Genomic DNA, 14,035 nt, shown 5'->3' with positions numbered 1-14,035 from the left:
GAGCAGTGTATTTTGTAGGAGAGTAAAAAGAAATGTTATAACCTTTCACTACCTTCTAATCAGGTTCTAGCTATAGTGGACATTTAACTCTATATTTTCAAATTCAGCTTATGCTCCATTGGAGAACTGAGCTTCCTTGGCAGATGCTTAGTCTATTTGGCAGGAAAACAAAAGAGATGGTTGTAATCTTTTGGCATTTCTACTCAGATCATAGCCTCACTAACAATGAACTACATATTTTCGAACATGACTTACATAACATTTCATTGGAGAATCTGAAATGTTGCGTTGAATTTAGGGAGCTAGTCATAGAAGTATAGGCGAATTGGAGCCAAATTAGGAATGATTGCGTTTGTACGTTCACCTGTTTTTACCATATTTTATTTCAAACAATACCGATACTTAGGTATTTTATATGTAGGCTATAATGAAACAATAGATTAAATGCAGAAGTAAGCATTTTAAAATGAAAAGAAAATAAGATAGAAGCACAGGAGGAATTTTGTACCACACGTATATTGTTTTTAAGTTAGATAAGTCTGAATCTGAGTATCAACTCCATCTGTCATAGACTGTACAAACTTGGAAAAAAAAAAACTTTCCAAACTCTCTAAGCATTAACGTCTATATCTATAAATTGGAGCCAATAATTCATACCTGTAATTTTATGATTAGTGACATAATGTATACAAAACACTTAGGATACTAATTGGTTTAGTCTAGTATTAGTACACAATAAAGTTCAATAATCACTGGTGCCATATTAAGTTAAAATGGGACGTCGTTTTGGTTTCAGAAGAAAACCCAAGATAATGAATAGATGGCACATATTGCATATTCCAAAGTGAAGGGCTAGTTCACTTATCCTGTATTTTCAAACCACTTTAGGTGCCATTAGCTGAGCACATATTATCAGTCCTTACAAGTTTACAAGGAGGCCAAGAGAAAAGTTGGAGACCATCAAGAGAATTTCATCAGAAAGATATAAATGTGCTGTTAGTACTCTTCAATTGGTCCTCAGAGAGGGTAATGATTGTTTTTCCTTCACATCAAGACTTTCAAGTGAGGCTTTAAACTACTAGGAGAACTTAATATGTGTCCTTTGGAACCTGTAGGTCAGAGTGGGCTATTTCTGACTCATCTCTAAGAAAATGAATCTGTGGTTGGCTAGATAAAGGAGTCTGTTGACAGCAGAATACAGGGTTAAGAGTGAGAAATAATTTCATTCCCACTAAAATGGACCAAAGGCACAGGTTTTCCATGGATCACATTGACTATTTTCACATAGGCCATCTATAAGAGCAAGACTGTCTGGGATTGTCTTATAAACCTCCAAAAAGATTTGCCAGGAGTAGTGAGGTAAGCTCAACTGATTGTATGATATTACAACTTTTGGAGCTGAGGAATTGTAAGTGACCTCCTAGAATAAAGACATTTAGCTTTGTTAAGAGAACTGTAAGTGAGAGATGTCAAAAAATTGGGAATTGAGGGGCAGAGGGAAGGTCTCTGAAGAACACTCAAAATTCCTAGAGCTAAAGATTCAGCATTAAATATATGTCAGACACTGGAATGTTCATGACGTTACCAGGCAAAGAATATCTTCCCTAGAATTCACCTCTTAACCCCTTCTTTACTTCAAACTTGGAGGACACTGAGCCTGCTTAATGAACAGAGGAGTCAAAATGCACAAAATGGAGAATTAGAGAAAAAAATGTAAAAAAAAAATTCCCCCTACTTATTGGCTTCTTACGTGGAATAGACTCCTCCTAAAGAATAATAGAATTTTGGCTATTATACAATACCAAATATTTAGGTTGCTTAAATATGATTGTTTTGTATTCTTTAATTATTTAAGAAAGTCATTGGCCATCATCCCAAAAAGTTGTCCCATACACATCCTTGGTCAGCCCCTACTCCAGTCCTCAGAGATAGCTATTATTCTGTTTTTCTTCTCTACCATAGATAAACTTTTGCCTGTTTGAGAATTTAATATACACAGAATCACACAATACATACTTCTTTGAATGAGGTTTTTTTCATGCAGCATGCTTTTCAGATTCATTCATACTGTTATATGATCATTAGCTTATGACTTCTTATTGATGATTAGCATTCTTTTGCATATCTCAGTTTGTTTATCCAGTCATCAGTGATGGACATCAGAACTGTTTCTAGTTTTAGGCTATTCTGAATAAACCTGCTATGGTTATTCTTGTACATGTATTTTTGTGGATATATGTTTCATTTGTTTTGGGTAAACACCTAGGAATAGAACTGCTAGCTCATAGGGTAGGTCTATATTTAGTTTTATAAAAATTGCAGGAAATTTTTCCAAAGTGGTTGGACTAATTTATACTCCCACCAACAATGAATGAGAGCTCTAGTATCTCAAAATCTCTGCCAGCATTTTATATTATCAGCTGTCTGTTTGTGTATGCATATGTGTGTGTGTGTGTGTGTGTGTGTGTGTGTGTGTGTGTTTGTGTTTTACTTTTGGATATACAGGTATATGTGAGTGTATTTTGTTCTTCTACATAGCAATTCTTGAAAAGTGAAAAGCAAATGTTAGGAAAATGATCTCATTGATTGCATAGACTGAAATACATTACAGCTTAAAAATATTTTATGATATAAAAAATAAACACTCAGAATTACTGCTAGAAGACAGTTCACCACCAAAATATACACAGTAAACCTATAAATGGACCTCAACAGTATATATTGAGAAAAATTCTTCTATATTTTTTTCAAACTTCTGCCACCATCACTCTAAATGTATTATATGTAATATATATATATATATATATATATATATATATATATATATATATATATATTTATATGACACACACACACAAACAGGCTCTGGGAACATTATGCCCATGTCTAAAACAAAAAGAAAATGAAAAATTTTGTTATGTTAGAATAGTCACTTTCTAAAATCTAAGACACCAGTGGTAGGAAGTTGATGGACCATTCTAGAATGCTAACTTCCAAAATAAAGGTACATATTTTCTTCATCACATAATTGTCCATCTATCTGTCCCTTGATCTATTCATTTACCTTGTATACCACCATATCCTATCTTAAATGAGGTTATTGCAAATTTTCCAGTTAATTTTATATAACTCTCTTTAAAAGCTTATTCCACAAAGAAGCAAACTTCCCCTTCCTCAGCATCTACAGATGGCCTCAACCAGACTTGCTGCTATTCCAAGTGTTCAAAACCCCCAAATGATCCATTACACCATGGTGTATCTATAATAAATAAAGGTTAAAAGATCATAAAAACAAGACCATATGCCCAAACATGTCATGTGCACCTTGGCAGTGAGAATGTAAGGGCTGAGTCAAATTATATCCTGCCTGCCAAGAAAATGGATCAAAACTAGGAAAAAAAAAAAGATGGCGAGAAATGCCATTTGAATGAATACTTAAAGGGCAACAGTATCTCAACTGATCCATAAATATTACCTTTTAAAATTCATATAAATATTTTCTGACCATGTACATTTAAGATGTTTCTGTCAAACATTTGCTCAAACTTTCTGATAAGATTCTATAGAGGAAGACAAAAGTAATAAGTATTGCAGAATACCTGAATATATTGACTCTGTAGGCTCACTGACCTGTGAGTAGGGATTGATTTACTTCTGAGAGGTATGGCCTGAAGACTCCTATGGCAGAAGTGGGGGGGGGGTGCTACCAGCCTTAATGAGCTTTTCTGAGAATTAAGAAAGGACGCCCTACTAGGAAGATGTAGCCCCAATTTATTGGGCAAGTGGCACATTGATGGGATTTCAGGCTCAAATTTCCACCTTGCCATGAACTTTATGTAGTGAATTATCTGATCAACTGTATGTGATGACATTCACATTGGAAGGGTGGGATAACTCATCAGAATAAGAAGGAAGAGGAGATGGGAAAAATAATAAAAAGAAGGAAGGATGGAAGGAAGGAAAAGCAGAAGGAGGGGAGGAAGCAAGGGAGGAAGGAAACAAGGAAGGGAAGAAGAAAATAATATAATCAGCACCAAATGTGTTTCCTCTCATCACCCTAAAATAGAAGATTTCCTAAAAAAAATATGATGACCATCATGTAGGGATTTTTTTGAGAAATACTTCACATCTTTCTTAAAAATTTCTATATATGGTCGGGATGGGGCTGTTCTAAAGCACTAAATTGTCTCAAAAAATAGGGACTCAAGCACAGGCCATAGCAAATAAAGCTAAATCAGCAGTATACACAATCCAGAACAACACTATTTTCTCAGATTGTTTGTTTCTGCTCAGAAATGGCAGTTGTGACAAATTCTGTTCTTTCCATTCTTCTTGCAATTCTGTGTCCTCACCTAATTCCTCAGACACAAATGCAATTTGCGCTGATAGGGTTCAACTCATTACTGCAGTTGTAGCTATTGCCAGCAGAGAAACACTGTGAGAGAGCCAACACCCCCTTGATCACATCAGTGGAGAGCTCAGAAGGCTTCTTTCCTAGGTCTGTGAAAAAGTCACAACCCATGTGAGTGTAAATAAGAATTAAAAAAATAGGCCCGAGGAGATCAAGGCCTTTTTGACACAGCACAGACTGAGGATCTATTAGAATCAGAAAAGGGAGGCAGGTTTTGCAGTGACACATAGACATTTCTGAAAATAAATTAGCTCACAATTTTTTGCATTACACCTTCAAAATTAATTCCATTTCTGTTTAATAATCAATTAATCAGAATTATTGCCTTGCCTCTCAGACCTCTGTGAAAGTTAATGAGCTATATTTAACAAAGAAAATCAATACTTAAAGGCAATCTTCATATCTGTAAAAGATAATATCAAGGAAAAAAAATCAAATATAGCATTAATATCTATGCTATCACTACAGTGCTGTGAAATTATTTTTGCCCATGAATAAGAACTGAAGGAAAACACAGAATTTAAAATGTATTATGTTATTGTGGTATGAATGTGATCAAACAATTTTTCTTTTTTTTGTTCCTTCAATATTTTGATATATACATTAATATATATAATTAATCTCATGTATCTTTGTTTTGAAAGTTTTGATTTAAGCACAAAGGGTGTGAATAAATCTACTGTAGCCAGGAATGGCACTGAGAATAGTTCAGATCTGTGCCTTGGACTTTGGTTTGGTTTGGTGTTGGTTTTACACAGGTACCTCACTTAGGATATGCTGACCCTCCCTAAAGCTATACAGATAATTTTCACTAAAAGCTTTCTCATTCACAAGCACTTAAATGTAATTATCTTTTGAGTGCTTTAGAAGAAAAAAATAATTAGTATCCAAAAGCTCTGGATAAGTATTTCAAGGACTTTAAAAATTCTAGTAGACGGTGGAATTGAGTTTCCCAGAAGGTAAGAAATTGGTTCAGGCAACAGCTTTTAATTGTTTTCTTTATGTTGCCTTAGAATGGAACATGTCTAATAGATTTATGATAAAAGCTATCCAGTAGATTGGAGGTGGAAAATGGATACATTCAATTCTTAGATAATTTGTGATTGCCTTAATCAGTAATTAAATGATACTGCTGAAGTTCCTTAGACCAGACCTGTTCAGTATAAATATACAGTCCACAAATGCAAGCCTCATATGTAATTTTAAAGAAAAAAGAAACAGGTAATGTTTATAATATATTTTATATAAATAATATATCTAAGTATCACTTAAACATTTGATAAAAATAAAATTATTAATAAAATATTTTATTTTTATTAATACTGAGTCTTGGATATATGTATTGTGGTTTATTTTTATAACACATTTCAATTTAAACAAGCCACATTTCAAGTGCTCAATAGTACATATAGCCACCATTATTGGACAGCACAACAGTGGTTCAACCCAGTATTCCCAGTATTTTCTTTACACTATTCTCTCAACTATCTACTAACTTTATGAAATACTTCTAAGTTGCTTTGCATGTATCATTAATAATCTGTTTCTTACAGTGTCTTCTTGCCAACACTGTAAGGCTGTCAATTCTCAGTTCATGGAGTGGTCCCATATCTATTTCTAGAATCTTAGCTATTGTCTCACATTCTATTTTTAATATGTTAAAACTATAATAAATTATAGCGTAAGAATTGTAATAATATTTATTAGAATTGCTTTTAAAGATTCTTGCATGGATATGAGTGAGAGTGTGAGAATTTCTAAGAGCAAAAGACATGATTTTTTATCACTCAAGGCCAGTATATACTGACTTTTTTTACTTTTATTTCCCATCTCTTGATTTCATTCTTGATAGCTTATACTTTCTAATAAAATGACACAATACACCAATGCACATGACGTGTGTATATGAGAGAGGGAGAGAGAGAGCATGTGTGCAAAGTTGATGAGTTGATGATCACTTATTTTTACCTATAGCTTTGGGAGCAGAGCGTTTTTTATCTTCTACCCAAACAGATCATCATGAGGACAATAATGTGACAGTCTGTTATCATTAACTCTGTTGAAATGTTCTGAAGACACTAGAGAGGAATAAATGACCTGGAAAACTCAGTCTATGGAAAAGTCTATTGTACTCATCTCTGTTATTTCCACTGCTACGCATCACTGAAATCTTAAAACAATATGATTTGCTATAGTGACATATAAACACAAAGCCCATTTTACATCTTCTACTTTACCCCAAACAAATCTCAGAGATCCTTTAATACTTTCTATTCCACATGCTAGCTTCATATTTAATACTTAAAATATTATTAGAAGTTAGATTTAGTATATAAGAATGGAATGTTTAATTATTTTAAGAACTTACCTATGTGAGAAGCACATAGATAGTATGAAGTATTTAACATAATATATTGCCTATAGATTAAGTCTATGAGGTGGTGGTCAAGCTAAGTCTGTGAATTTCCATCATTCCATAAAGAAGAAAAAAATGAGTATTTATGAGTAGTATAAGCAACCCCAAATCTTAAGTTTTTTCTTTGTTTTGAAACCTATTTCTCCCATCTTACGTGTAAACTATTGCTCCCCAAATCACCTAAATCATGTGTGGTCAAAAACTTTTACTGAAGATAATCTGTTTCTTTTTATTCCCTAACTTCAACATGTCAGAAGCAAATTAGGCAAGGAAAAAAAAAAAGGTTGAAGAGTAAATGTACCAACTTTTCTAAAGTAGTATAAAAGTAAAAACATAATTTTTTAAATGACATTTGCGACCATGGTTATAGAATAGAATTTACTGAAAAAATGGTCTGGTGCCACTGTGTTCAATTGTAGACAATTTATTATGTCTTTCACAGATGAACTAATAACTAAAGCATACAGAGATATCAATTTCTAAGTTACAGCACAATAAAATATATAGATATTTTAAACTTTATTTTCAATGGAAAAAAATGCTGTTGTACTAGGTTAAGTATACCATTCATGCAATAGTGTTCCACTTTTTGAAACGCAGCTATTGCCTCTTAAAGTTTACTAAGGAAGAATACTGTTACTTAAAAAACCATTTACACTGTAATCTTTATTGCTAATAGTCTAATTAGTTAACTCACCATACATTAGTTGTAGGGATTTTCCACTTCCTTATTTTGACACATTAGCCCTAGGGATCATTATTCGAAGATTACTTAACTTCTACAGAGGCATGATCATCAGCTTTCCTAATTTACATTTGAACTCTCTTTGAATCATAGTGCCCACAGAAAAGTAAGAGCAAAACTTAAATCTGGAGGAATAATTTGTAAATTAAATTAATTTCTCTATGTAATATAAAAATCTGTCTCTGTAATGATGGATATCATCTATATCCATCATTACTTTTGCTTTTTTTGTTTAAATATTAAACATACACTGTGTATAAAACTATATGGAAGGTAGCGATTAGTATAAAATTGAAGTACCTAGCTTTAAAATCTACTGCATGGGAAATAGAAACAGATGAACAAATGTAGATATCATTCAGTATGTGTCATGTGTCTTTCATTTTATACAAAAAGAAACTGGCACATATCATAGAAATGGTTTCATTTGACCATGATCTCAAACATTAAAAGAGGGGAAACTGGGTATAATGGGTATGCCATATAGGACTAATAATAAGTGAAATTAGTGAAGGACAGTGAAATGCATATTTATAGATAATGAGTAGCAAGAATGAAAGAAACATAAATTTGCTTGTGAATAATAGTTGAATCGTTAGTCATCACTGCATAACAAACCATCCCCAAATTCAATGTTTTAAAACAACAATCATTTATTACCACTAATTTAATGTTGGGCAGCTGAAGGTTTAACTGATTAAGGCTAGGCTTAGCTGGGGTGGTTCACCTGAGGTGGCTGTACTCTACATATATCTTTTTCTCCTTTTTTCATGGTGATGGGAAAAGAGCAACAGAGTTAGCGGAAATATGCAATGTATCTTAAGGCCCAGGGCTGATGTACTACAACTTTTGCTTCATTCTATTGACCAAAACAAGTCCCACGGCTAAGCCCAAAGTCAAAGGGAGGTAAATACACTTTATTCCTTTATTAAGAAGAACTGGAAAGTTAAAAGCCAAATAATACAGAGAGAGAGCTAAAGACAAAATAGCAATCTACCACGTAATAGCATTCTACCAAGTTATTCTACAACACATCTGTAAAAAGTATTAATTGCCAACATCAAAATCTGTTTTTACTTTACAAGCAAAAGAGAGCTAATAAAAGTTTGGGTACCAAGATCTTTCACATAATCTTATTTTTTCTTTTTTTTTTTAATTGTAGTCACATCTGTCCTTTTGTTCATTCACAGACTATTTTTCTTGTTTAAAATATATTTCTTTATGTTGAAGTAATGAAATTAGTACCAATATTTCTTACTAATGTTCAAAATTCTACTTTTTAAATTTAACTTTTAAATCTAACTTTTTTGTTTATTTATTTTTCATGGCATGCTGAGAGACCTAATGTTATTTTATTTTTTCTTATGGATAACCTAGAACAAACTATGAGATCATTTATTCTTTCTCCACTGATCAGTATCACATCTCTTGTATACCAAATTTTATACCAAATTTTTATGAAGGCATAAAACATTATTTATGCTATTTCATTTCAGAGGTCTACCCCAGGAGTCTACTCTATCCCACTAACACACTATCTTAATTATTTGTAAAGTTACACGAAAATAAAACTAGTTGAGGATGGATTAAGACATTTTCTGAAATTGAATCTTCCCATCTATGAACATGATATATCTCTGATTAATACATTTCTTTAGGTTTGTGTGTGTGTGTGTGTGTGTGTGTGTGTGTGTGTGTGTGTGTATTTTTTGTTTATTTTGTTTATCTTTAGGCATTTTTTGTTTATTTTGTTTATCTTTAGGCATCCTCTTTAGGCATCCTCTTTATCTGTCCACATTAGGTACAAAAAGTAAAACTCATGGTATTTTAAGCAGAAAAGAATGCAGATATTAGGTGCTTATAAACTGTTAGAAGATCTGAAGGAACGAATGTCAGGAAACAGCACTGCTAAATCTCCAATCAACTACAAGCTTTCAAAGAGTTAGAAACTGCAAAAACTGTAGATGTCTTCCAGCAATGATCATAGCTTTTAGCACTGAAACATAGAATGCTAAGAAAAGGATCTGGTGCCACTGTAATTGGAAGGAGAATGATAAGACTTCTGATTCTCTTACACCTTTGATATCTCATGTTTCCTGTTGAACCACACTTAATCCTGAATCTTGGTGGCAAGTCTTCTGAGAAAGGCAGTTATTAGGCCCCCCCACCAAGCTCCCTAATGTATTGGAGAAGATAAGAATGGGGAAATAGTGTTATGTGCCAATACAAAATCCAGCAAAGAATTATATAATCATTGTTTCAATTATAAATGGAAGCTTTTATTCTTTTGTATTTCATTTCTAGTATTTATGACAGAGGGATCACTTTTCTGTGTTAACCTTATAACACAACAGCCTCAGGATGAAAATATTAATGCATAAAAAAAAATCAGTACCTATTTTTTTTTCTTCTTGTCCCTACCGTCTTCCTCACTCCCTTCATCTCTCTCCTTCTCTACTTTTTTTTCCCTTTCTTTCCTTCCTTTTTCCCTTCCTCCCTGTCCCTCTTTCTTCCATTGTTTCTTTTTTCTTTTCTTTTCTTTTCTTTTCTTTTCTTTTCTTTTCTTTCTTTTCTTTTTTTTTTCTTTTTCCCTTTCTTTTTCTCTTTATTTCTTTCTTTCATTCGACTTATAAGACTCTATAAAGTTTTGTTCCACTCAGTGGTAAAATAGTATAGCACTCATTCTATCACAATTGTAATCATGTTAAAAACACTCTTACAAATATATTTGGAGTTTGGTATCTGAAAGAATGTGTACTATACTATTTTACCACTGAGAGAAATAAAACTTTATAGAGTCTTCTAATTTAAAAAAAGAAAGAAAGGAAGGAAGAAAGAAAGAGAAAAAGAAAAAGAAAAAAAAGAAAAGGAAAAGAAAAGAAAAGAAAAGAAAAGAAAGAAAAGAAAAAAGTGTGGAAAGATAAATGATGATAGATAAATGACAGATAGATGATAGATAGATATAGATAGATAGATAGATAGATAGATAGATAGATAGATAGATAATAGAGAAATAGATAGATAGACAGACCTGTTAATTTCAACTACTTGCACTCTTGCAAAACGGGACATCATCCACTTTTTTAAACCTTAAGGCGACTTGAGGTCCATGGCTATTAAGTCAAGTTTCTACAGGTAGCAAATTTACAGGAGAGATTCAATCTTGGGTCAGCCTTATTCCAAAGCCTGTAAACTTTCCATTTGTCAAAATCACCTCAATACACTCAGCAAATGTGACAGATTTTAGGAAAAATTCTGTATCTTATTAATCAATGTCTGTCTGGGATTCACCCTGTATACTAGGTTTCATACAGAGAGATAAACTAAATTTCAGAATTTCAGACATTTACTGGTAGAGAAAGAGCCTCTCATATATTTTGTAGGTTTTGAAGTGTTCAGGCAGCTCAGCATTCAGACTAAGAGTTTCAATTGCTGGTATGTAAGCAAGATTAGACAGAAAGTTTCTTATATTTGAAAACTGCTCCAGAAAAATTGTTCTGTTTTTTTGTTTTCCATGCTCAGTTTTCCTTGAAATTTAAAAGTATAGGAAAGTACGACATAGCCTAAATGTCAGTATTTTCTCTGTTTCTGTTAATTCTTACAACTATAGAAATATTCAATAAAAGTTATTATTTACTGGGCAAGTATCATGTATGAGGTATTTTGCATACATTCACACTACTCGAAGTGTTTGCATGTTTAGAGTTTATGAATGCCTTGCATCATGGTAGCAAAGGTTTATGTACCATAAAACCTAGGCACTCTGGCATATTTTCACATCAAAATTTATTACTGTTTTTTTTTTCTTCTTCTTGCTTTGGGCAAACCCGGTTTTCTTTCATATCCTTAGGAATTCCAACTTAAGATATATTAATTCACCATGCCTTCTACGAATAAACTGATATTAAAAATAAACCCTTGGCAAGCAACTCAAATCACCCTGCCCCACCTCTACAACTTTCAGATAGGGATAAATGTTATCTATGAAATTCATACAACTTTATATTATATAATATTTCATACCAACTGATAAATTACTTACTTAAGTCATTCTCTTTTCAATTCACATATTAAAGTATTTTTGTACACTTTATACAGCAAATGTTCCTATAAAAGATTTAAAATTGTATCTTCCAAAAGACAAAAAAATTACAAATATAATATTTAATAGCTTATAAAATAAAATTGTATATAAAAATACTATTATTTACAAATGGCAAAATACAGATGTTTGTAACAAACACTTCAAAATAAAGATTTTATTAGTGAATAACAATTTTGGAAGGAACTATTCCATCTTCCTTACTTACAATTAAAAATTGTACATTCCCATTGATTTTGACGCATTAACCCTGAAGGACTATTGTAGACATTCCAATTGTTTAAAATTTCAAATACTCACCCAAAATAATCTCCATGGAACTTTCCCATTATTTTAAATTGTCAGTTCTGGATGCATAACAAGTAGCAGTGCTGTTAACGTATACAATACTTAACAGTTCTTTTTCTTTTCAAATTTTGATGTAATTGTCAAGACCATTGGGATAAAAATTAAATTCCCATTTTTGAAATTGGGAGAACATCTCACTATTTTTATCAGCTGTAGTACTCTAGATTGCATACACTGATAGTAAGGAATAGAGATTTTTTTCAATAGATGATGAGAATTCTGCCAATTCTGAAAATCTATAAACCTGGAGCCACTCAGACTCTTCTCTAATGGAATGAAGTTCTTTTGAAGCTAAGCCAATGCCTACTGGATAAAAGTTGTGTAAGTTATTGAGTGAAACATTTCATTCTCAGAGTATGAACTCGGGACCCCTTTTAATATATGTTGCCTCTTATTATGGCAGGAATTTAGTTGATTGTGTCAAGATAAAACTGCCAGTGTCTCCCCTGAATGTTTTCAGTAGTTGTAGTGACAGATTAGATGCAAGTACGTGAATGAAATGGGGCTTTATTTAAAGTGACACCGTGAATCCACTCTTATCAGATTCATCAATTCTAATTCACTTATGTCTTTTTGGAGTGCTCGGTCTGTCTCATTTGTTTCAATTGCTTCCTATTCTACCAATATGCTTTTCAATTAGTTGGACAGAGCAATAACAAGAGTGACTTAACAAGAGCGAACTGTACTATGCCAAACCTGCTTCCATAGGTTCCCTGTACAGTTAAATAAGCTCTATATCCTCAATTTGAAACCTGTATTTATTAATAGCTTGACAAAAACTCTCCTCTCAAAAAATTAATTAGAGTTCTGTTGAATTACTTGAATTTAATACAATTCAGCTGGTAATTGATAGAGTACACCAGTTCACAGGTGGGAAAGACATTTACTCCATTCTATTTCCATCTGCTGATATGTCTACCATAAATCTAAATTGCATATCAATCATCCATCTGGAAGTGAGCATTAGATCCAAAATTCTCTTACCAACAGCTGCTATGTTGTGTTCAGTTGTCTTTCTTTGAAAATGTTACAAGCACCACAGATAAATGGTTTCCAAAATTACAAAATCTTATTTAAGTGTCTACATATAATTTATCTTTGGTATTCACAGATATCACAAAAGTAGGAAGTTAATATAGACTTTGATTTGTTAAGATGTTCTAGTGATTAAGAATTAAGGACAAAATGTTTTATATACCTTCCAAGATGTGTACATATAATTTGTAAATAGAACAAAGATTATTATTTTAGTTTTATTTTGTATAATTTTAATTTTATTTGTATATGTAACCTATTCTGATATCATTCTTATTGTAAGAAATCGAACCATGATGGCAAAATTTGGCTGAAAAATCTGCCTAATATTAGAATGTAGCGATGTACTAATTTATGGCAAACTACTCTTTTCCATGGTTTGGAGTTACACTATCAGAGACTTTCTACCCACTTCTTTATCTTTTCTCTCCTTTTGTTTCTTAGTCTTTCGGAAAATGTCAAATTTATGGTTGCTTTTCTCCACAAAATTAATTTAAGAACACCTGGTATTGCATGAGCCTTCAATAAAGGCCTTCAGTAAAAATGACAAGCTGATATGATTTAATGGAATGAAAGAAAGCATTTTATATGTAAAATTTTCTGCAGTTACCTTCCAGAATTTGGGCCTAACTTGTAGAAAGTCCTGGCCAAACTCCTGACACTTACTTTCTCCTCCAGAACTACCTCTAGATTCAGATTTAGTCACTTTCTTTCTTTAACTCCAATTTTTAAGACTGAAGATACTGAAAACATAGAACAGACTGAGTAAAATACTTTCCAATATTTTGAATCAATTAACTTGAATTAACCTACCAAATTAGAGGATAGATATTTGGAAACCTTGAAATTAGGTATGATATTGTCAATATTTTATAAATGATTAGAAAACAAAAATAAATAATTCTATATAAAAATAAATTGAACTATTTGGCTGATTATCTAAAGATACATCAAAAATATTACAGTTAAGCACTACAT

The 14,035-nt window shown here is 32.3% G+C and overlaps 1 protein-coding gene across 1 annotated transcript in view; it reads right to left on the bottom strand.

The window, feature by feature from the left end:
• CNTN5 (contactin 5) overlaps positions 1 to 14,035 on the bottom strand; it is a 1,310,719-nt gene that overhangs the window by 978,766 nt on the left and 317,918 nt on the right. The window lies entirely within an intron of this gene.

The sequence above is a fragment of the Ursus arctos genome, unplaced genomic scaffold (genome assembly GCF_023065955.2).
Source record: "Ursus arctos isolate Adak ecotype North America unplaced genomic scaffold, UrsArc2.0 scaffold_22, whole genome shotgun sequence".
NCBI classification, from domain to species: Eukaryota; Metazoa; Chordata; class Mammalia; order Carnivora; family Ursidae; genus Ursus; species Ursus arctos.
This window is presented reverse-complemented; position numbering and strand designations above follow the sequence as displayed.